Source organism: Sarcophilus harrisii, chromosome 2 (assembly GCF_902635505.1).
Source record: "Sarcophilus harrisii chromosome 2, mSarHar1.11, whole genome shotgun sequence".
Classification (NCBI taxonomy): domain Eukaryota; kingdom Metazoa; phylum Chordata; class Mammalia; order Dasyuromorphia; family Dasyuridae; genus Sarcophilus; species Sarcophilus harrisii.
In genome coordinates, this window is record NC_045427.1 from 463,117,101 (window position 1) to 463,142,705 (window position 25,605).

Sequence of the window (25,605 nt, forward strand, 5' to 3'; positions counted from 1 at the left end):
AGGAGGAAGGAATTTGTGACCAAAGAAGAGCTAGAGAAAATTATGGATCACAAAATAGAAAATTTTGATTATATCAAATTAAAAAGCCTATGTACAAACAACACAAATGCAAACAAGCTTAGAAGGGAAGCAACCACTGGGAAAACATTTTTATAGTTAAAGGTTCTGATAAAGACTTCATTTACAAAATATAGAGAGAATTGGCTCTAATTTATAAGAAATCAAGCCATTCTCCAACTGATAAATAGTCAAAGGATATGAACAATTTTCAAATGATGAAATTGAAACTATTTCCACTAACATGAAAGAGTGTTCCAAATCACTATTGATCAGAGAAATGCAAATTAAGACAACTCTTAGATACCACTAGATATCTGTCATTGGCTAAGATGACAGGAAAAAATAATGATGAATGTTGGAGGGAATGTGGGAAAACTGGGACACTGATGCATTATTGGTGGAGTTGTGAATGAATCCAAGCATTCTGGAGAGCAATTGGAATTATGCCCAAAAAGTTATCAAACTGTGCATACCCTTTGATCCAGCAGTGTTACTACTGGACTTATATCCCAAAGAGATAGTAAAGAAGGGAAAGGGACCTGCATGTGCTAAAATGTTTGTGGCAGCCCTTTTTGTAGTGGCTAGAAATAGGAAATTGAATGGATGCCCATCAATTGGAGAATGGTTAGGTAAATTGTGGTATATGAATGTTATGGAATATTATTGTTCTGCAAGAAATGACCAGCATGATGAATACAGAGAGGTTTGAAGAGACTTACATGAACTGATACTAAGTGAAATGAGCAGAATGAAGAGATCATTATACACTTCAACAACAATGCTGTATGAGGATGTATTCTGATGGAAGTGGATATCTTCGACAAAGAAAAAATCTAATTCAGTTCCAATTGATCAATGATGGAAAGAATCAGCTACACCCAGAGAATGAACAGTGGAAATGAGTGTGAACTGTTTGCATTTTTTTTTTTCTTCCCAGGTTATTTTTACCTTTTGAATCTAATTTTTCTTGTGCAACAAGAAAGCTATACGGATCTGCACACATATATTGTATCTACAACATACTCTAACATGTTTTAACATGTATGAGACTGCCTGCCATCTAGGGGAAGGAGTGGAGGGAGGGAAGGGAAAAGTTGGAACAGAAGTGAGTTCAAGGACCAATGTTGCAAAAATTCCCCATGTATATGTTCTGTCTATTAAAAAAAAAAAAAATATATATATATATATATATATATATATACATATATATATATATATTAGATAAACTGAATTAAGTGACTTGCCTAGTCACACAGCTAATAAGTATCTGAGGTTGGATCTGAATTCCGGAGGATGTCTTTAGAATTCCAAGCCCAGTGCTCAATCCACTGTGTCACCTAGCTGCCAAGTTCAACAAATAGCAAGTGTCTAATGTTTGCTGACTGACCAAAATGTCCAATAATTTTATTGTATTTGCAAAAAAAAAAAGTTTATCACTTAATTATAAGGAGTGTTTCTGAATTAACTAATACATTTCTCAAAAAATTTTTGCCAACTTACTTTAGTCTATGTCTTGAGAAATATATTATTTGGTGGATGTGTAATATATTGTAGGAACTTGGAGGAACTGCTTTCATGTTACTTAAAAAAAAAGTATTTTTTTTGTAATGTGAAAAAAAAAAAACGGTATTTTTTAACTGACAATAAATTTGGTTAAAAAGTACCAGAGTAGTCTGAAGGAAGTGAACACTCAATTTGGGTCTGAAGACCTGTTTCTAATTTCTGTTTCAATAGCTGAGTCACTTCATATCTCAGGATTTCAGGTTTTTCATTTATATTGCCAATATACACAATTCACAGTACTCCTGTGAAGAATGTATTTATTAAATCTGAAGAGTTACATAATAGTTATCTGTAAAAATAACTGACCTGGACAAGTTCATTTTAATTCTTGTTAATCAGTGTGGAAAAAAAAAAAAGTATAAATACACAGTTGCATTAAAGGCCCATGGAAAAAGAAAATGGGGCAATCTGCTTAAAGAACATTTCTTTAGGAAAAACAAATTCATCTTATAGGCTCAGCTCAGTCAATATGTACGAACTTCAATCATTTTAATATCATAGCAACAGATGTTTTCTGTCTCTATTGGATGGCTTTTCTAAAAAGGCTTTTGGATTAATTGACCTAGAATTGAAAGATAAAGATAAAAACTTAACAGATATACCTTCAAATTATTAAGGTTTCAAGTGATATAAAAATATTTTGTCCTTGAAAAAGATATTACTCAAAAATTTCATAACTCTATGATTTGTGGCCAATGGGCCTTATAACTTGACTTTTCTCGCACAGTTTTTATAACAGCCAAAATCCCCAAAGCCATTTATTTTCCCCACAGGATCCTCCTTTTGGGCAAAGATATGCATTTTAAAATGGTTAGACAGAATTAAGTGTATATAATGTATACATTAATAATGTATAGCCTTGGAAAATTTTTTCTTTGTGAAGCGAATGAATCTGGACCAAATTCACAAGTGTAGCTTAATCATCTAGCAATAACAAGTAAACCAGGAGCTCACAAAGTAAGTCATATATAACTTCTAAGCTAAAAATTTCTTTTCAAAGAATAAATTATTCAAATGTATACTGCTTTGGCCTGTTTAAAAATGAAAAAAATCCTAGGGTTCTGAAATTATCCTTCTCTCAAAACAGGACAAATAAATACATATTATCTAAAATAATAATGGAATACTCATTCATAGAACCAAAAATAATATTCAGGAAAAAAAAAAGGTATAGATATACTATTTGAAAACACACTTCGCAATATTCATTTTAACAGTTTTGGTATGAGGAACTTTCAAAATTTATACTTTGGGAGAGAGCATGGCATGGAAAAGTAATGTCAGTTTGGAAATCTTAAGACCTGAATTCAACACTTATTACTTGGCTGACAGAGAACAAATCACTTGGACTTGGGTTTCTATATCTAAAAAATGGGGTTAATAAAATTTAAATTAACTAACTTGAAAAGGACTTTGGAAACCTCAAAGTTAAATGTAACTATGAGTTTTTATTATTATTCCAAGAGTAAATCCAGAGTAAGAGATATTTGAGCAGTGTGGCAATCTCTGACAAATTACATGTATGTGAAATGCAACTAGTGTTGTAATACTCCTATGCAGAAAGAGCTACAGGTTTAAACATTTTAGTAATTGTTTTTAAGTGCCAAATCAATTAATCTTTGTTACTTTCTTGAAAGACAGCAAAGTACATTTATTATAAATTACATATTAAATGTTTACTGAGTACCTTCTATTATGTCCAACATATTGCAACAAAGAAAAGTTTAAGTTGAAATTTCAATATTAACTTATTTCATTATTAATATGTATTTTTTGTTTCTAGGAAAGATAATAGGGACTTTATAAAATCTGTTTTGGGGACTATTTCTATACAGCTTATTAACTGAGTTTGTCTGTACATAGTACCTAGTCATTTTAAACATCACTATTTACTTTTTTGTGGATCAGACAGTGTTCATTAGGTATTTAAGGCTACATTAGCATTTCAACATCTAAAGTACTTTTATTGTTCATGATACTATTTTACTTAAAGCAAATTTTAGGAATTAGTATTACAAATTTATAAAAGATAAATAAATCCTAGGCTATAAACAATTTGGTTAATGTTAGCTCTAAGTGAATCATTGACTCTCATCCAAATTCAATGAATTTCATATTTATTGTACCTATTTAATATATTTTTTTCATAAAGCATTTTATTTTCCTTGGTTCCTTGAAAAATGACAAATTTCAGTATTCAAAATTACATTTTGTTATCTATTAAACAATTGAATCTAGTACAACAGCTTTTTTTTAATAATAGAAAAATTAGGTCTCATAGAACAAGTGATTTGAAAAGTTTTTTTGTCATGATTCATTGCAGTATAGATGCCTAGTGTCTAAGTAAATAGTATATTTTCATGTAGGCGGAGTGCCGTCAGCTGAATTATAATGGTGACACTAAGGTCTGCAAGATTTCAGCTTTACCAACCAAGAAATTGCTGCGGCAAATTTATTTTTCCCCTTCTCAGAGCTGTAGAAAATGATAATCATCTAACATTAGCCAACACATCTTAGAGAGGATATTGATTTATATAATGCTTGAATGCTTGAATCTACATAATACTAAAAGCTATATGTATATTTTAAAAATTGTTAATTTTTTCAATTAACATGAAATATTTTCTCTCCTTCCTATTTCTTTTGTCCCACTGTGGTTGAAAAAGTCTTGTATAAAAATATGCTGTCAATCAAAACCAATTCCTATACTGGCCATATCAAAAATACATATTTAATTTTGCACCCAGATTTCCTCAATTCTCTGTCAGGAATTAAAAAGCACGTCGCATCATTGGTCCTCTGAAATCATGACTGGTCATTACATTGATAAGAGTTCTAACTCTTTCAAAGTTCTTTATTATCATAATATTGCTGTTATTGTATAGATCATTCTTTAGGTTCTACTCACCTTTGCCTGCATCAATTAATATGAGCTTCCACGTTTCTCTTTTCAGAAAATTCTATGATACAATAATTTCCCATTATATTCACATACCATAATTCATTCAGCTATTTTTCATTTAGTGGGTACTACTTTAAATTTTCAGATTTTTGCCAAACAAAAAAGAGCAGCTAAAATATTTTTGCATATATAGAAGTTTTTCTTTTTTGTTTAATCCCTTTAATCTAATAGTGATATCATTAGGACAAAATAAAAACACAATTTAGTGACTCTAAGTCACTGTTCCAAATTTTTGCCAAATGACATTTTACTTATATATCTATTTTCTCAGAGCTCCTCCAAAATTTTGTCATTTTTTTTTTTTTGGAGGGGGAGTCAACTTTACCATTCTGATAAGTATGAAGTGGGATCTCAATGTTTATTTTATTGGTATTTCTTTAATTAGAAGAGATTAAGAAATTTTAAAATATGGCATTTTAATAATATTCATATTTTTGATATGGCCACTAAGATTTTGAATTTCTTCGTTTAAAAATTGCCTGTTTGTATCCTTTGGGCATTTCTCATCTGAAGAATGCCTTTTCTTATATCTTGGAAATGAGACCTTTGTCACAAAACCTTGCACAGAAGATTCCTTCACTCCATCACTTCTGCCCTCTGACAGTTTCTCCTATGCAATGGTTTTGTTTGCCTAAAACTTTCAAAATTGTTCACTTTTACATATGTATTTTTCTAAATGATATAACTTTACACATCCCAGTTACAAAGTGAAAGGATATATATATACACATACAGTTTTAATAGTAGTGTAGAAAAAGTAGGAATTATCTATTTAGTAATCTTCTTTCCAATAAAAAAGTAAATGCGCATAATATTTTTAATATTTAAACACATAATGATGCAAAAGAAGATAGGTTAGTATTTTCCTTGATGTGTCTTTTTTTACTTTAAGCATTCTAGTCCTATTCCTAGATTTCCTTCCAAAACAAAACAAAACACAAATGACATTTTTTATCCTTCCATGGTAACTGTATGAGATTGTTTTAGAGGAGACTAAAAACTGAGGATTGATGCTAATCATTGTAAAATCCTTTTGAGTTTACATAATTACTTTAAGTCTCAAGTTAGATAATTAAAATTCTTTTCTAAAATTAATGATATAGAATTTTAGGAACAAAAATGAATTAAAATTAGAATTCAGCTACCAGCCATTGTCAATCTTTTTGACAAATTAAAAAAAATATATATTTACCATATGAATTCAATCTTATAAGAATAGTTTTGTAATAATGCAGTAATGGTATAATGAGAATATATTTGTTAACACATTATATAATTAAAGCTCTTGGTTATAAATATTATGAAAGATATGATCAGTAAATTTATAGTTTACATAGTTTATTTTGAATAATATAGTTTGACCTAACATAATAAGAACTATGGTTGTGATTTTTTTAGACTGAAAAAACTAATTGAGAACAAGATTGGCTGGCACCTGAATTAAGACTCCTGGGAAAATACAGGTTGTACTCATAATTAGTAGTTATTAATTGGCACTTTTCCTCAAAAGGACATATAATATGTCAATACTAATCATTTAACTTTAGATCTGGGAAAAATTTGGAGATGAAATTAGCAATTAACATATTGGGGATCCCTACTGGAGATGCTATCTTGAGTAACATTATTGGTAGTGAAAAGAAGGAACTAATTATGTTCTGGATTAGAACAACAATATTAGAAATCTAATAAGGTTAAAATCAGTGAATGTAACTTATCAAATGGAAATGAATCATTCATTCTGCTGATTTGTTAGGTTTGAAAAAATTCATGATAATTAGGTCTAATAATTGCCCATTTGATGCAATGAGGGTTTACTGATATGGCCAAAGTCAGATAGAATATGACTCTGAAATACTTCATATAATTTGCTTGTGATTTTTACAAAGCTGGACAATTTGAGAGACTGGAAAGGTCCCCAAATGCTTTACCTTGATATTCTCGGAGGGAAAGTAAAAGGCATGATAACAAGTACATTGTCCTCAAGAAAGCCAGTTATGGATTTTTCTCTTATTTTAATTGAGCTTTGTGTGAAAGTTCTAAGTGTGGAAAAAAGGCATGTTGTCCAGTTTTTTTAATCATGTTTGACTCATTGTGATCACATTTGGGGTTTTGTTGGCAGATACACTGGAAAAGGTTTGCCATTTCATTTTCCTAGTCATTTTACAGATGAGGAACTGAGGTAAGTAGGTTTAGTGACTTACATAGCTTGTAAGTGTCTGAGGACATATCTGAACTCAGGAAGATGAAGCTTTTGCTTCTCTACTATATCTATCTATTTTTGCTACTCTATCTATCTATTGCCCTCCTCCCCTAGTTGTCCATTGGAGAGATGGCATATCCATCTTTAATAAGCAAGTTTTGTATGTGAGTAATTATTTCTTCCATATTTTATAATTTTTGAAGAATTGAAGTTGTAGGCCAATCTAATATCATAAAATGACAATACTATCTATATTAATTTACTTATTTGGTACCACATTAAACAAACTCCTAAAGAATTATTTTGTAGAGCTTGAAAAAAATGATAAAATTTATCCCAAGGAACAAAAGATAAAAAATCTCAAGGGAAATAATGGAAAAAGTGGAAAAAAGAGAGGGGAGAATAGCAGTATCAGATCTCAAACTATTCCATAAAGCAGTAATCATCAAAATGATTTGCAAATGGTTAAAAAAAAAGAGGTTCAGTGAATCAGATTAGGTATACACTTTACAAAACTAAATGAACATAGTTGCATGGTATTTGATAAGACCAAAGTCTCCAACTACTGGGGTAAGAACACAAAATGTTGGGAAAAATAGAAAGTAATCTACTAAGAATTAAGTAGAACCAACAATTCACATTCTTCAATAAGATAAGCTCCAAACCGATATATGACAGAGATAAAAGGCCACATCATAAAGGATTATAGAAGCAAAGGATAACAGAGTTATGAATGTGGAAAAATAAATGAGCACAGGATAGAGAGGGTCATAGAAGATAAAATGGAAAGTTTTCATTATATAAAATTTAAACCTTTTCATATGAACAAAACCAATGAAGTTAAAACTTGGAGGGAAACAGGTAACTGAGGGAAAGTTTTTTTATTAGCAAGTTTCTCTAATAAAGTTCCCACTTGTAAGATATAAAAAACTGATTCAAATTTATAAGAGCCATTCCCCAATTGGGAAATCATTTCAAGATATGAATCTGATATTTTCAGAAGAAGAAATACAATACACATTCATAAATTGATCCAAATTTTAACATAGTAATAAAAATTAATTTTGAAGTCCCACTTTATACTCACCAGACTGGCAAAGTTGACCCCCCCAAAAAAGACAAAAAAGCACATGAATAAACTATTGATGAGCTAAGTATTAATCTAGTCATTCTGCAAAACAATTTGTAATAATGCCCAATCACTGAATTTCACATATATTTAAACTCAATGATACCACTATTAGTTCTATTCGTTAAAGAGATTAAACAAGGAAGAAAAGAAACATCTACATATAAAAATATTTCATCAGATTTTTTTGTAGCATTTAAAAACTATAAACTTAGGTTACAACCATCAACTGGAAAATGGTTGAATATATATGAATGTAATAGAATATTATTGGGACATAAGAAATTTCTGAAAAGGATAGTTTCAGGGAAACCTGGGAAAGCTTATATGAACTGATGTAGAGAGAAGTAAGAAAAACTAAGAGAAAAATTTATATGACACCAACACTCAAAAGACTAACAACTTTGAAAGATTTAAGAATTCTCATTAGTTCAAATACTAATAATGATTGCAAAGTAGGAGAAGTTAGCATAAGGTCTGACAAGCTTTAAGAAGCTGAAAAGGTTTTGAAAAGTCCTGTAAGACACTGTGTCTTGTGTATTTCACCTGAAGGTCTACTGAACTAAGTTCAGAAAGGATAATCAGAATAAAGCTGGCACCAAGGAATGAAATTGTTTTGGCAACAAGAACCCATTAAGTGGTCTACTAAGAGACAGAGATTGTGTCCATGAAGGAAATATCGACATAGGGGAAATTAGGGATCCATTTATATATTTTAAAGCATAAGATTTTAAACTAACAGAAAATGGTCTAAAAATATTTCTTGTACATTTTTGCTTTTTGTCCAATACTGACCTCAAAAAGTGCATTCACACCTAAACAATATCATAGAATCCCTGAGTTGAAAGGGATATTGAAATCCATGTGGGCTAGCCTATCAGAGATGGTAACTGGGAGATTATGACAGATCACTAGTAGAAGAAAATATTAAGTCAAACACACATGTCATACCCCTTCTACATGAGTTCCTTAATGGTACATGGATTTAAAAGTTAGGGTTAGAATTTAAAATTAGGGTTAGGGTATAGGTGTTTGTCTTAAAAGACATATACTTTGTGAAGACTGCCAAATGCTAGTTAAATCCAAAATAATCTGTAAACTCATTAATTTAAACCTGTTGGCCTTTTTTCAAAGACTTTGAAGGAAAAGCATATGAAAGAGAACATGCACTTACAAAATAGGTCTAGCTTTTGAACTATGTTAAGTTATATTCAAATAATGATTTTAAACAAGTCAACAAAGTAACAGAAAAGTGATTTGTTGTAAAATCGCAGAATTGGGGGGCATCTAGAAGGCACATTGGATAGAATATTAGCCCTGGAGTCAAGAGGACCAGAGTTCAAATCGCTCATTAAATACTTAACACTTCCTAGTCACGTGACTTTGGGCAAATCACATAAACCCAATTGCCTCACTAAAAAAAAACAAAAACAAAAAACCCCAAAGAATTGATATACAAACAAGAAAGAGGGCACACCAAGAAGTAGGAGATAAATTTGCATTGAAACTAGGATAACCAACAAGAGGCTCTGCAATGAAATAGAGAGGAAATTTAGCAGCAGAACTGGCCAAAAAAAATTAGAAGTAGCAGCAGAAATATGGGATTAAAAATTTTTATGAGGAAAAATTATTATTTTCATAATTATCAAGATGATATGGGTAATGAATATGCTAATAATTTAGCTCTCTCAGAGCTGCCTTTTCTGGCTTGGGAGTCTTACAGTGCAGCTTGAAATGATCAATCAAATCTTAACAACACTCTCCTATGTAGGTTAAGTGAAGGGAATTAAAGATTATAAAACCTTTCTCATCACCGAATTCTGGCCTATTCCTCAAAAATTCCTCACTTAAAAATAAACAATGCTTTAAGAATTGTTCCCATAGGACCTAGAGAACACCCATATTGTCCTGTACTCATGGGCTTTTCATGGAAAACCATTCAGGCCCTGAAAGTGAATGTATTAGAATACATCCTTTCCCCTTCCTTCCCCCTTCCCACTTATGATTTGTGCATAAAATTTCTACCATTTCTGTGATGGGAGGAGGTCTTCCTGCACAGGAAAACTTCCAGTTTGCATAGGGTATTCCTCACTCTGAAAGTGACTGATTAAATTGGTATTTGATCTCCAAAACTTGTCTCTATCCTTACTTTGTGTGGTTCCAGCTATTCATAGTTTAGAAACAAAGAATAAAATCATGCTAACTTTAACTGATGGCAGTGGTTTTAAGGGTAGGCATAGAAGTGAATCCTTGAACTCTCCAATATGTGAGGGAAGGGACTAAGAACCACTGGACCTTTTTCCAGTCCCAACTCTCTGTTTGCCAAGTTCAATGTTCCAACTCTCCCTCCACTATATGACCTAGTGGTCCTCAAACTTTTGTTCTCAATATCTTTATGCTATTAAAAATTATTGAGGATCTGTCCAAAGAATTTTTGTTTATGTGGTTTATAGTTTTAGATATTGATCACATTAAAAATAAAAACTAATTATAAATTTGTAGACTCTCTGAAAGGAGATTCCCAGGATGCCCTGGATCAGACTTTGAGAACCACTGAGACTTTGATCAAGCCCTCCTTTCATTGTAAGGAAACTGCCTCTTGAATGGAACAGCTATAATAAATGGTTTTCAGAGGCAAAGGAAAGAGAGTATAGGTCTGAATTAGAATCAGTGAAAGAAAGGTTAAATCATTTGAAAATCTTCTCTTTAACAGTTCCTAAACTACCCAATTACTTAAATTATAACCACCTTTACCAATAGAGTCCACTAACTCCTCACCTTTTATATACTAGTATGTACTTCCAAATACATAGTCTGAAATGACTGTTTTGCCTAACGGGAAAATAATTTTTTAAAATGATTTTTGCATTCAAAACAACTAGGTTCAGTTACTAGTGGCCTTTTTCAGCTTTCATGGAATGAACCTTCATTATTATTGATAATTAACTATGATAGCAATTACTGGCATAAACATAGTAATCTTTAAATTTAAGTTTGGTGGCTTACAAAAAAGGGATTTAAAAGGTTAATAATTTAAGTCTGAAAAGTAAACAATGATTAGAAAATATAGAGTATATTGGAAAGACAGCCATCCCAAAATTTAACAGTTCTAAAGGAAAGCATTTAGAAGGCCCCCATTAACATCAATAATATTATTCTGTTAACAGTGATATAATTGACTTCCTACATTTCTTAAAGTGTCAGTGATGCATTTAACTAATGTATTTTTTGAATAAATAAGGAATATATCAGTCCAACACAAGGAATGCAATTATTATACTCTTTCATGTACTCAAAGTGCTGAACTAACTTCAAAAAGCAATTACTTGGACTTGTTCCACTTATTCACTTTATTAATTAAGACATAGTTCTGAGAGCCACAGTAGCTCAATTAAAATTGTGTAGTACATATAAAATATTCCAAAATATCACCAGGCAAATTAAGACCAATGCAATCTACATAACACATCTTATCATAACTTTTTATTTTGATGGCTTTTAATTTCATATTCAAAGACTAATATATTTACACATTTAAATGATAAATACTTCACAAAATAGAGTAATTTAGAGACTATAAAGGGTAAAATATATTATTTCATCTAATATACAGCTCTTTAAAATTCATAACTAACTACTTGAAATTATTAACAACTTTAGTAACGACATAAGATTCAAAATAAATCCATATTAATCATCAGCACTTCCATATGTTACCAACAAAATCCATCAGCAAGAGAAATAAAAAAGAGAAATTCCATTTAAAATAATAATAGATAATATAAAATACTTAGGAGTCTACTTGCCAAGACAAACCCAGAAACTATATGAAAACAACTATAAAACACTTTTCACACAAATAAACTCAGATCTAAAAAACTGCAAGTATATATTTAAATGTTCATGGATAGGTTGAGCCAACATAATAAAAAATGATAATTCTATTTATATAGTACCATACTAATCAAACTATCAAAAAATAGAAAAATAATAAGAAAATTCATCTGAAACAACAAAAACTCAGATATCAAGGGAATCAATGAAAAAAAAATATAAAAGAAGGTGTTTTAGTCATACCAGATTTCAAACTGGATTATAAAGCAAAAATTATCAAAACAATCTAGTACTAGCTAAGGAAGAATAGTGGATCAGTGGAATAGATTACATACAAATTGGGTTACAGCAAATGACCATAATAATTTAGTATATGATAAATCCAAAGATCCAAATTTTGGGAACAAAAACTCATTATTTGACAAAAACTGTAGGGAAAACTGGAAAATAGTATGGCAGAAACCAGGCATAAGCCAACATCTCATCATTTGATAAGGTCAAAATTGGTATATAATTTATACATGAAATACCAAAAGCAAATTAAGAGAGCATGGAAGAATTTATCTGTCAGATTTATGAACTAGGGAGGAATTCAGGAGAAAATTTTGATTATATAAATTTAAAAAGGTTTTGCACAAACAAAACCAATGCAATTGAAATTAGAAAAAAAGCAGGAAACTGGGAAAAATTTTTTTGCAATAGCTATTTCTGATCAAAGTTTCATTTCTCTTATATACAGAGAACTGAGTCAAATTTGCAAAAAAATCTAGGGTTAGTTTTACCTAAAAGTGTGATTAAAATGACAAAAAAATAAAATGTTCGATGCTAGAGGGGATGTGGGAAAAGTAGGACATTAATGTACTGTTGGTAGAGTTGTGTGTGAATTAATCTAACCATTCTGGAGAGCAATTTGGAACTATATCCAAAGGGGTACTATTGATTCAGCAATACCATTGCTAGGTCTATGTCCCAAAGACATCCAAAAAAAAAAAAAAAAAAAAAAAAAAAAAAAGAGGAAAAGCAACTATTTGTACAAAATATTTAAAGCAGCTCTTTTTGTGGTGGTTAAGAATTGGAAGTCAAAGGGATGCTCATCAATTGGGAAACGGCTAATGAAACTATGGTATATGATTGTAATAGAATATTATTAATCTATAAGAAATGATAAATGATTTTGGAAAAACCTTGAAAGACATTTATGAATTGATGCCTAGTGATGTGAACAGAACCAGGAGAACATTGTACACAGGAACAGATCATTGTACACATTATACACAGTAATGTTCAATGAAATACTATGAATGACTTAGTTCTCATTAATACCATGATCCAAGACAATCCCAAAAGATAAATTATGAAGCCTACTATCTCCCCTTCAGAGAAAGAACTGATATTAATTGAATGCATACTGATGCATACTATTCTCTTTATTTTATATGTCTTATACAAAATGACTAATATAGAAATGTTTTACATAATTGCATATGTGTAACCTATATCTCATTATTTACTGTCTCAGAGTAGGGATCAGGAGGAGAGAGAGAATTTAGAATTCAAAATGTTAAATAAAAATGTAAAAAAAAAATTGAAAAAATAACTATAAATTAGAATTTCAAGAAAAATTTTTCAAAAAACAAACAAAAAAACAAAACCCAAACCCTAATATACTTCAAATAATTCGGTGTTTTAGCTTTGTTCATATTTATGAATTCTAAAACATATTAGCATAGTATGGTCTACTTTAAATGTAGGATATGTATATTATCAAGATCTTGAAGTTGCAGTTTTACAAATTTTAAACACAAAATGCCATTTCTAATCAAAAAGGCATTCAAAATATTTAATAGACTCACATCTGGTATACATGACTCATTAAGACAGCACACTGGTATCTTAAGCAAATCTTTGCTAAAACACAAAATAACAACTTTAGGATTAATCATTTTTCCTATGGCAACCACTGCATTGCAATCACCATAGCAACAGAGATAGAAGAGGAAATCCTAATGAAAAGCACTTACTTAAAAATATTGCTGGCCCCTTAAGCCCCCAAAAAAGTAATGGATACTTAGTGAACAGCTCATCACTTCAGGTATCTTATCTAGCAAACTAGTCACACTAGATATTTTAGCTTTACTTAAATCTTGTAATAGCCTTTTTTTTGGGAAAGAGAGAAAGTAGAAAATCTTTATTGAATGCTATAACAGAGGTTAGATGTTTTCACAATGGCTTTGTCATTGGCTAATTTGATCCAAAATAGCATTATAAAAGGCAAATATTATTATATAGAAGCTAAATCATAAAAATTATCCCCACTAGCACATCTTGTCCCTTCATTTAATGAAGATGGAATAAAGGAATAAGGGGAATGGAAAGATAAGAACAAAGATAAGCTCATTTTTGCCAAGTACGTTAGATGGCTACTATAGAAATCAGGAACAGTACATTCTGGTTATATGAGACAATTTCTATTTCAATGACTATTAAATGACTAGACTAGTAATAGCATTTCCAAATTATTCTTTATATAATGTGAGTGATATTATTTTAAGAATTTCCATTTAGAATTACGGTTAAAGCTCTTTAGAATTTTTTTAAAATGTTGGATATAGGATCAAAACAAATCAATATATAACTCCTATATATATGTGTGTATCTACATATATTGTATACATACATATTTCTTTGCTTTAAGTGAGAAATATAGTTTTTTTGATGCTAATAAGTAAAGTAGTAGGAATTTTTGCTAGACTACTTATTCAAATATGTAAATAACAAATGCCTTCTTGGCTCATCACTCTTTAAGATACACTTAATTTTTACCTTATTATATAGGAGAAATGAAAGAGCAAGAAATACTGATGGTTGAGATGCTACTGAGCTTAAATCTTAAGTCTTTTTTTTTTATTATTAAGTAGAAATGATCTTGCTACTACTTTCAAGGGATATAAAAATTAAATGAAGAAAAAGAAAGAAGTATATTTTAAAAAATACTAATATTAGATAACTTAAACCTTTATTCCTGTCTTTATGATAATGCTGGAATAGAGCTTATTGTTTTGCTTTAAGCTAAGGATAATCATTTAGATCAGAATGACAATAAGACAGCTAAATAGGAGTCAAGAAAATTTTTAAATGTGAGAAACTAAACACCTATGCCATTAATTTAAGCATTAGGGATCAAATGAAACACTAATTTACTTAACAATAAAATCAAGCTTAGAAAATCTAAAACCTAGAGTTTTCTCCGCTAAATGTTTTTTCCTATATTACAATAATCATCTCTCTTTGAAAATGTTTGATTTTTAAAAAATTTTTTATAAGGGAGAAAATGAACATTCAATTACCAATTAGCAATCAAACTTAAATTTTTACATGACCCAACTGATTTATTTTTATTTCCAAATCAAGTACTAATCAAGAAAAAACTCTTATTTGCTAGGATGTAATTGAGTATAACTAATTGTATAGCAAAGGAAAGTATAACTGGTATGAATGTTATTTCACACTAAGAAACTAACCCTTGCTATACTTAAATTGGAATTGGCATCTACATTTTACAAAGAATCATATGATATTTCATCATGTGATATTTTGCCTTTTTTTTATACTTTCTTCTTTCAAATATTGCTTACTAATTTTTTTATTAAAGCTTTTTATTTTCAAAAAATATGCATAGATAATTTTCAACATTCACGCTTGTAAAACCTTGTGTTTCAAATTTTTTCCTACCCTTCCGCCAACATGGCAAGTAATCCATATTAAACTTGTGCAATTCTTCTATAAATATTTTCACAATTATGCTGTGCAAGAAAAAGGAAGAAGAGGGGGAAAAAAGGAAAAAGAAAACAAAATGAAAGCAAACAACAATAAAAAAGTGAAAATACTATACTGTGATCAACACTCAATCTCTGCAGTCCTCTCTCTGGGTATAGATGGCTCTCTCCATCACAAGATCACTGGAACTGGCCTCAATCATCTCATTGCTGGAAAGAGCCATATCCATCAGAATTGATCACTGTATAGTCTTGTTGCTGTGTACAATGATCTCCTGGTTCTGCTCATTTCACTTAGCATCAGTTCATGTAAGTCTCTCCAGGTCTCTCTGAAATCCTCCTCCTCCTCAACATTTCTTATAGAACAATAATATTCCATAGCATTCATATACAGTAACTTATTCAGCCATTCCCCAATTGAAGGGTATCCACTTAGTTTCCAGTTCTTTGTCATTACAAAAAAGGCTGCTACAAAGATTTTTGCACATGTGGATTCTTTTCCTTTTTAACTAATCTCTTTGGAGTACAGATCTAGTTAATTGCATTGCTAGATCAAAGGGTATACTCTTTTGCTTTGATAGCTCTTTGAGCATAATTCCAAATTGCTCTCCAGAATGGTTGGATCAGTTCACAAATAAATGTATTATAAGTCATCAGCATTTTTACATATCAATAACAAAATCCAACAGTTAGAGTTACAAAGAGAAATTCCATTTAAAGTAACTACTGAGAGTATAAAATATTTAGGAATCTATCTGCCAAGGGAAAATCAGAAACTATATGAGCAAAACTACAAAACTCTTTCCACACAAATAAAGTCAGATCTAACTAATTGGAAAAATATTAAATACTTTTGGATTGGGCGAGCAAATATAATAAAGATGACAATACTACCTAAACTAATCTATTTATTTAGCGCTATACCAATCAGACTCCCAAAAAAACTATTTTAATGACCTAGAAAAAAATAACAACAAAGTTCATATGAAAAAACAAAAGGTCAAGAATTTCAAGGGAATTAATGAAAAAAAATCAAATGAAAGTGGCCTAGCTGTACCAGATCTAAAATTATATTATAAAGCAGCAGTTACTAAAACCATTTGGTATTGGCTAAGAAACAGACTAGTTGATCAATGGAATAGATTAGGTTCAACGAACAAAACAGCCAATAACTTTAATAATCTAGTGTTTGACAAACCCAAAGACCTTAGCTTTTGGGATAAGAACTAACTGTTTGACAAAAATTGCTGGGAAAATTGGAAATTAGTATGGCAGAAATTAGACATTAATTGACCCACACTTCACACCGTACACCAAGAAAAGGTCAAAATGGGTTCATGACCTAGGCATAAAGAATAAAATTATAAATAAATTAGAGGAACACAGGATAGTTTACCTCTCAGACCTGTGGAAGAGGAAGGAATTGATGACCAAAGAAAAACCAGAGATCATTATTGATCACAAAATAGAAAAATTTGATTATATCAAATTGAAAAGTTTTTGTACAAACAAAACTAATGCAGACAAGATTAGAAGGGAAGCAATAAACTGAGAAAACATTTTTACAGTCAAAGGTTCTGATAAAGGCCTCATGACTCTAATTTATAAGAAATCAAGCCATTCTCCAATTGATAAATGGTCAAAGGATATGAACAGACAATTTTCAGATGATGAAATTGAAACTATTACCACTCATATGAAAGAGTGTTCCAAATCACTATTGATCAGAGAAATGCAAATTAAGACAATTCTGAGATACCACTACACACCTGTCAGACTGGCTAGAATGACAGGGAAAGATAACGTGGAATGTTGGAGGGGATGCGAGAAAACAAGGACACTGATACATTGTTGGTGGAATTGTGAACACATCCAGCCATTCTGGAGAGCAATTTGGAACTATGCTCAAAAAGTTATCAAACTGTGCATACCCTTTGATCCAGCAGTGTTTCTACTGGGCTTATACCCCAAAGAGATACTAAAGAAGGGAAAGGGACCTGTATGTGCCAAAATGTTTGTGGCAGCCCTGTTTGTAGTGGCCAGAAACTGGAAAGTGAGTGGATGCCCATCAATTGGAGAATGGCTGAATAAATTGTGGTATATGAATATTATGGAATATTATTGTTCAGTAAGAAATGACCAACAGGATGATTTCAGAAAGGCCTGGAGAGACTTACACGAACTGATGCTGAGTGAAACGAGCAGGGCCAGATCATTATATACTTCAACAACAATACTATATGATGACCAATTCTGATGGACCTGGCCATCCTCAGCAATGAGATGAACCAAATTAATTCCAATGGAGCAGTAATGAACTGAACCAGCTACGCCCAGCGAAAGAATTCTGGAAGATGACTGAAAACCATTACATAGAATTCCCAATTGCTATATTTTTGCCCACCTGCATTTTTGATTTTCTTCACAGGCTAATTGTACAATATTTCAGAGTCTGATTCTTTTTGTACAACAAAGTAACGGTTTGGTCATGTATACTTATTGTGTATCTAATTTCTATTTTATTATATTTAACATCTACTGGTCATCCTGCCATCTGGGGGAGGGGGTAGGGGGAAGGAGGGGAAAAATTGGAACAAAAGGTTTGGCAATTGTCAATGCTGTAAAATTACCCATGCATATAACTTGTAAATAAAAAGCTACAATAAAAAAAAAAAAAAATGATGGGCAGAAAAAAAAAAAAAGGAGATGGAGAAATAATTCAACACAGGCATAATATGTGACTGTTCTCTAGATTAGATTCATAATATGGTTACCTATTTATTCTGATCACTAGTGAGCAGGAAACTTTGCGATTGCATTTAGATATTTGGGTTTTTGCAGTTCTTTTTAAAATGTGAAAATATATCACTACCACATCACTTCTTTGCTTCAACTATTGTGTTTTGAATTGTTGGATATCCAACTTGGATATTCCAGGCAAGAGTATACATTATTAAGGATTTGTGGGTTAGAAAGGAAAACCATAATCAGTAAATGTCAAAATTTATCAAGAAATCAGGTGAAAGCAACTTCATTTTCTTCTTTGATAAGGAATGACCTTGGGATTCCAAAGGAAACTTGTATTAAATTTTGTCAGTTATTTTTAGTCCTTCACATTATTCTTGTGGACAAGGTGGAGATATATAAGTTGGATGATGGGATAGCTAGGTGTATTCAGTAATGGATGGATGAAGAATTAATTAATAATTAATGGATCAATATCAACTTCAAAGAAAATCTTTAGTGGATACATAGGATTCTCCTTGGCCCTATGCTTTTCAACATTTTTTTAATGACTTGGCTGAGAATATAAATGGCACAATAATCAAATCTGTTGATCTGTGGGAAAAAGTTAATAATTTTGATCACACAACTGGGATCAAAAAAAAAAAAAATCACAGTAGGATAGTAAAAGGGAATGAAACTAATAAAATGAAATGTAATAGTGATAACTGAAGTCTAAAACCTGTGTTACAAAAAATTAACAACATAAATACAGGTTGGGAAAGACACTGTTAAAAATGTGTTATAACAGGACTTGGAGTTTTAGTGAACTTCAAACTTAATATGAGGCAATTAGTTACCAAGGTAGTGAAAGCTGCCCTAAAAGCTAGTTTTAGGGCAAACCGGAGGCTGCATTATCACTGACTCATCTATTGGTTGAGCTATACAAGAAGTGATGTGTTCAATTCCAGGCCCTGCATTTTAATAAGCATCATGACAAACTGGAATTTGTCTAAAAGAAGGTAATGAGGATTAATTATTGAGAGAACTTTAAAATTATGCTATACAAGAAATGTACTTGGAAATAAAGAAAAACTCTGTCCAAAAGGTGAAGTGCCTCAAGGAGAGGCAAGTTTCCTGTTACTAAAAGTTTTAAGATATCCTTAGAGGCAGCTTGATGCTGCAGTCAATTGAGTGCTAGAGTTGGAGTCAGGAAGATTTGCTTCAAATTTCAACTTAGACCATTACTAGCAGTGTAACTCTGAGGATGTCAGTTAGCTTTGGTCTGTCTCAGTTTCCTCATCTGTAAAAGTGGGGATACAAATAGCACCTAGCTCATAGGATTGTTTTGAGGACTAAATGACACGACATGTTAATCTCTGCTAATCTTAAAGTGTTTTATAAATGTTAGTTAATACAATAGATGCTAGATGACCACTTAGAAGAGATACTATATAGAGCAATTCCTTCTCAGATATAGGGTTAGACTAGATGATTTCTGAGACCCATTCCAACAATGAGTTGTTATGATTACATATGTCAAAATCCCTGTCTCCAATTCCTTCTGTAATCCATGATGCACATAGTTGCCAAAATGATAATACTAAAATGTAATATTCTTCTCTAAATTATAATGTTCTTTGTGTTCAGGCTTCTGGGAGTACCCTTTGTTTTAGTTCAGAGTAATAACAAGTGCAGCCAGGAGTTAAAGTCCCAATCCTTTATTATTTCCGTCAAAGTCTTGTCTCTTTTCCTGGGCCCAGTTAGCTTTCTGAGAGGCCTATCTCTGTCCTTGGTTCCAAGAGCTCTTGCCACTAGTCCTTTGTCTCTTCCAGCTTCAGCCTCTAGCTCCCTCCGAATTTCCATCCAGCACAAAGGTGGAAGTTGGAATGAATCTGACTCCTCTTCCGAGAGTGGGCTTGTGGGTTTTTGTCTCTTAGACTTGTGAATCTCCTCAACTGAATCCTGGGTCTGAATCTCCCAAGGTACCCCAGCCAGCAAAAAGTGTAATTTGGAATGAGTATGACTCCGCCTCTGAGAGTGGGATTGTGGGTTTCTGACTTGTGAATCTTCTCCACTGAATCCTGACTTGTGAATCTCCCGAAATGTATCCTGGTTGAGACTCCTAGTTGATATATGCTCTCTTAAAGGTGAAAAAGGTGTAAACTCTGAACTAGAGAACTGTTAAGTACCATGCTAAATTAGATATTTATTGTCTCTATCAATTCCAGTGACTTAGCACCTTGTAAGAATTCTAACACTAAAACACAGGTCTAATCAAGAAGGTTTACTCAAGCAGACTCTATTGACTTCCCATTGATTCCACCATCAAACAGAACTTCTCTATATAGCATTCAAAGTCCCTCACAATTTGGATCCAGAATCCCTTTCCAGGCTTATTACACATTTTCTCCTTCATATATTCTATGATCTAGACAAACTGGTTTTCTTGCTATTCTCAGTATATAATAAGCAGTCCATTCTTACCTATAAACATTTTAGATTTCTTTAGTTTACTTCAAAGTTCAGATTAAATGCTCCCTTTAACATGTGAACCTCTCTTGATCACTCCCTCACCTCTGTCCTATGGGTAGTTTTGCATCCTCCCCAATCCCGATATTACTTGATATATGCTTTTTATTTACTTCTATGTGTACATGTTGGTCTCCAAAAAAAAAAAAAAAAAAGATATATATATATATATATATATAGACTATTTCACTGTGTATTTTTTTCTCCAGCTCCAAGTATAATGCACTTATTAAGATGGGAATATTGAGGGTGATAGGTAGATAAAAATAGAATTGGTCCAGTCTTCTGATTCTTTATCAAATGTAGGTTAATGAGTCAGGAGACTTTACATTTCAAATTCTGCCAAGGACATTTTATGCCCCAAGGCTATTATTAATCTATTTTTTTTTCCCTTTCCCTACCTGAAAAGGAAATAATATTCCTTCACAAATTCTTGCTAAGGAAAAGATATATACATTAAGGACACCAATTATTGTAACATATTTTGTTGTGCTGTAGTGTAAATAACAAACAAGATTATTTACAAAGGAAATACTGTAAAATTTTACTTTTACTGGGATTTTCTGGGAATAGGTATCCTTTGCTTTTTTGAAGGTTAAAGAGAAAACATTTTTTTTTTCCTGTGCTAGATAGTAGTGATTAGTCAAGAAATCTTTTGAGTATTTTGCAGGGCATTAGTCATTATATTATAAATGAAGAAAATTGAGGGGACTAACCGAGTCTTCTCTGATATTAACATATCACAGGATTTATAGAGAAAATTCCAGAAAATCCAGATTTGCTTTTTTTTTTTTTAAAGGGAAAAAAACCCCTAAGAGAACAGCAAGGAAGCCAGTTTGTGAATAAAAATAAATAAATTTTGAGACCAGTTATTTGAGATTTGAATATAATATAAATTGAGTATGACTATTTCCTACTATTGTTTTTCATTATATTTCTGTAGTAATAACTACATTCTAAGGTGAAAGAATGTCTACAGTGATTCATATGTCTTCTAAGGGGCATTATATGTTTCAGACCATCAGCTGCTATTCTGAGTGTTCCCTGGACTCCTGAGTCAAACTCTATAGTGTAAAGAAAGGAAAAAGTTGGTATGAGTAAAAAACCTGCATTTAAGATGGGTAACTTGGGAAGATACTTGACTGCTCTAATTCTCATTTTCCTTGTCCATAGAATAGAGATAATATTCATATACTATTTCCCAACTATTTTTTGTGAAGAAAGTACTTTGCAAAAAATGTTATAATAATGTGATTCATTACTATTCAAGTTTTGTCCCTATTATTAAATTGATGTGATACCTTAAGCAAACCTCTTACTAGACCTGTAAAATGCAGAACTCATACTATATGATTTATAGGATTTATTTTAGAACTAAAAGTCTGGCATTCTATGCTGGGCAGGCATTCAAAATCTCCTATTCAAAAATTTTAAGCACCTATCAAGCATATTTCAGGCACTATTGTAAGCACTGGGAATACAAAGACATGTGATACAAAAAGAGTTTACATCTAGCTGTGGAAGGTAATGTGTACAAATATATATATATATAATATGCTAGTAGATGGGAATATCAGGATAGACTTCATAAAGAAACTGAAATTGGAACAATACTTTGAAGGAAATTAGAAATTCTAAGAAGTAAAGGGGAAGAAAGGGTGAATTCCAGGAGAGAAGAAACATTGATGCAAAAACAGAAATATGAAAAATTAAGCATCTTGTATGAGTATGAATGTCAGTTTGGCTGAAATGAAATTTATGTGAAGCTTTTTATTTATTTCTATTACAAAAACAAATTAAATAAATATGTGGTCAGACACAAATAAGGCCATAGGAAAGCAAACTCTTAATTCACAATCCAGGGTGGATAAGGCTGAGAAGATGAAGGAAAAGAAGTAGAACAGGTAGGATAGTTCATGTCCACACTACATTCTTTTTCATCATCTCTGGGAGGCAATTCAGATGAAATATGTGAAGCAAGTGAATTACTTCCAGAAACAGCATGTATAGATTCCATATCTCTGTAAGATAATGCTCCCTGAACATTAGGAATTCAGGTCCCTTAAGTAAAAATATCATAATATGATGGTGGGTTCTCACTCAGAGGCAAACTATTAGATGCAGAACTATGTGTTGTCACTGTAGACATTAAAGCATCAGAAAAATAAAATGGAATATGTGGGGGTGAAGATATATATAATCACAGAAAACAGAAAGTTTTTTGATTTCTGGAAGAAAATCCATAATTGGGAATTCAAGGTATAATACTATAATCATGAGGTTAGATATCTTTTGACTTTTAGAATAGCTAAGAAAATAGGCATGTAGCATGCTGCAGAAGGGAAAGCAAAATGGATTTGGAACTAGAGTACATGGGTTCAAATCTCAGCTCTATCACTAAACACCTATTATTGAATAACCTGGCCAGTTATATAACAGTTCTAAACCTCTTTCCTAATTAATAAAATGTGGAAGCTGAGTCAAATGACTTCTAGAGTCCCATCAAGCTATTCCCATATGTATCTATGAACCCATACATAAAAATATGTGTGTGTATGTATATATACATACACACATATAAAAAGGTAGATTGAGACTGCCTTTTAAGAACTTTAAATAATGAAAAAGAAGAGCTTTATATTTATTTGATTCATAAAGTATTAGGGAACAGAAAAGATTTTAACTGGACTTTTTATCCAAAACTATTTCAGTTTCCAAAGCTTTCAATTTTAGAATTATGGAACTAACAGAATAAAAAAAAGTCTTGGTGGTGAGAACAACAATATACTTAAGGATTATATTTGTGCAGAAAAAACATTTGGACTATAAAACAAAAAATGACTAAAGAAAGATATTTATATGCATTATAAAAAGCACACACAGTATTGATATAAATAGTATATGAATGATTAGAGACTTCAATAAAATCAACAAATATTCTTTAATATTTAACTGATCACCCTTAGGCTACTTAATGAAGAATGTAATATTATTAAATGACATTAATTTATCCATGATTACAATATCTGGTCTGGAAAAACAGAACTGAAGAATTGTGAGCGGTAGGGATTTTAGATGTTCATTATTTACTTATACTGACCAATCTGAGAATTCGTTTTACATTATCCTTAATAGATTGCTAAAATAATAAGAATTTTTGAATGTTCCTAACCAAACTGGGAATTTGCAAATCAAACTGAACTTAAAGCTCAAAAAAAGAGAAAGAAATTTGATCTCTGCTAGGAAACCCACAATTTTTAATTCAGCATTTTTTTTTTTTTAAATTTAATAGTTTTTTATTTACAAGTTATATGCATGGATAATTTTACAGCATTGACAATTGCCAAACCTTTTGTTCCAATTTTTCCCCTTCTTCCCCCCACCCCTTCCCCTAGATGGCAGGATGACCAATACATGTTAAATATATTAAAGTATAAATTAAATACAAAATAAGTATACATGTCCAAACTGTTATTTAGCATTCAGCATGTTTTTTTATAAAAGTACTTTACTTCAGAAATGAGCAGAACCAGGAGATCATTATACATGGCAACAATAAAATTATATTATGATCAACTCTGATGGATGTAGCTCTCTTAAACAATGAGATGATTCAAACCAGTTCCAAATGAGTAATGAAGAGAATCAGCTACACCCAGAGAGAGAACTATGGGAAATGAGTGAGTACCACAACATAGCATTTCCATGCTTTCTGTTATTGTTTACTTGCATTTTTGTTTTCCTTTTCAGGTTTTTTTCTTTCTTTCTAGATGAGATTTTTCTTGTGCAACAAGATAATTGTATAAATATGTATACATATATTGGATTTAGCATATACTTTAACATATTTAACATGTATTGGACTACCTGCCATCTAGGGGAGTCGGTGGGGGAAAGGAGGGGAAAAGTTGGAACAGAAGGTTTGACAAGGGTCAATGCTGAAAAATTACCTATGTATATGTTTTGTAAATAAAAACTAAAAAATACTTTACTTCAGTAAGGAAGCTAGCTTTCCTTTGATTTCTGGAATAGCTTATAGGAATGCTGCATGCTGCAGAAGGGAAAGTAAGTTAGATCTGGAAACAAAATGAAAATGAAGCAAGTGAAAAAAGTACAAATATTAGTGTTCTAATAAATTTTTTTGGGGGGAAGAAAAATGGTCATGCTTCGATATTTTGGACCCTTAAATATCATGAAATGCTTTTTTAAAATAATGTAAATAATATGGAAACAAAAAGTAAATATTTTTCATCAAACCACAAAATTACTATACATTAGAAAAAAAAACCTAAAAATAAAGGAAACTTATAACATGTTTCAAATTTACGTTTTACATTCATTTTTATAGATATTTGTGTGTGTATAGGTAAATATTCATATATATATACCTATATACACATATGTCCTTCTTAAGAATTTCCCTTTAGATATATGATAGGAATGTCTAGATCACAGGATCATAATTTACTAATTAAAAGAAATTTTAGAGGATATCAAGTCCAATTGCCTAATTTGAGGCAGATGAAGAAACCAAGGCACAAAAAGTTTAACTGATATTGTCCAGGGTAATCAAATTAGTAAATATCTGAGGTGGGATTTGACCACATCCTAATTCCAAGTCTAATACTCTATCTATTACAGAATGCTGCTGCTCTATTTCATGTATTTTCAAGAAAAATAATCCTCATTGGTATTTTTTATTTAAAAAGTAGTTGTATGAAAGAAACATATTATGTAGGAATAATCCATGTGAAGCTTCATGTAAATAGGTTATACAATTATTGCATAATTGTATAAAAGCCATGAGGTAACAAAGTTCATG

At 31.3% G+C, this 25,605-nt stretch overlaps 1 protein-coding gene across 2 annotated transcripts in view; it reads right to left on the bottom strand.

Annotated features, from left to right (window-relative positions):
* Window positions 1–25,605, bottom strand: part of ITFG1 (integrin alpha FG-GAP repeat containing 1) — a 276,139-nt gene that overhangs the window by 136,275 nt on the left and 114,259 nt on the right. The gene's annotated exons all lie outside the window — the stretch shown is intronic.